Source organism: Arvicola amphibius, chromosome 12 (assembly GCF_903992535.2).
Source record: "Arvicola amphibius chromosome 12, mArvAmp1.2, whole genome shotgun sequence".
NCBI classification, from domain to species: Eukaryota; Metazoa; Chordata; class Mammalia; order Rodentia; family Cricetidae; genus Arvicola; species Arvicola amphibius.
In genome coordinates this window covers 105,941,901-105,943,068 of record NC_052058.2, presented here as the reverse complement: position 1 = coordinate 105,943,068, position 1,168 = coordinate 105,941,901, and positions in this window count along the sequence as shown.

The window sequence follows — 1,168 nt, the reverse complement described above, 5'->3', positions numbered from 1 at the left end:
CAAGCCACTTGAAAATGTGATGACGTGACTGTGATGGTCTAAATCAGAATAGCCCCCATAAGCTCTTATATTTGAATGCATTTGAAGGACTGTTTGAGAGGATTAGCAAGTGTGGCTTTATAGGAGGAGGCGTGTCACTGAGGAGGGTCTTGGAGGTTCAAAAGGCCCATATTATTCACAGCTACTCCCCTCTTTGCCTATTGCTGGCACATTAGGTATTAACATCTACTGCTGCAGCCACGCCTGTCTGCTTGCTGTCATGCTCCCTATCAGTGACTGTAAGTTCCAATAAACTCAGTTTCTCATAAGTTGCTTTGATCACGGTGTTTCTTCATATCAATAGAAAAGACAATGACATTTTACTCACCATTTATTATATCTTTCTTCCATATTTATCATGTTGATACTGGTATTTGCTTTTAACTCATTTCTATCATATCTAGATAGAAATTTTCAATCATACTGGATATATATGTGGTGGTTTAAAGCAACAGGCAAAGAGAAAGTGACCTAGTCAGAGATTTCAAGAGGTGTGTTCTGATTTGGGAGAGACAGAGAGTCACAGCTCAGGGTATGTGAAAGACAAGCTATTTGGAATATCTACTGTGTTGTACCATTTGCACAGAAGGTCAAGTATCATTTTAATATTGATAATTCAGAGCTAGAAGATGACTGGGAAAATGTTAATATAAAATTTTCATAGTCTACATATAGCCAACTGAAAAATAGAAAATAATCCACCAATTTCATACAAAATATCTAATACCTGAGAAGGAACCAATAAATAAATATTCCAAATGTTTCAAAAATTACATATAGGAATAAATAAAAATAATAGAAATGACTAAAGAGCATACTGGGAGATGGGTAGCTAAAAATTCTGTTTCAGTGGTTATTAGTTATACTGACTTGTGTTTTCAGAGGACCCAGGTACGATTCTCAGAAGACAAAAAGTAGATAACATCTATCTAGAACTCTTGACACCCCTCTGTGGCCTCCACAGGTACTGGTTCCATGCTGGCACAATACCCAAATGCACAATAAAATTACAAAAATAAAGAGGATAGCCATATTATTAGAATAGTGTCACATATACAAAAGGCAGTCCATTGTTTCAACATAATGCTGATATAAATTCTACTTATGAAGAAGGCTGAAACGTGTCTTA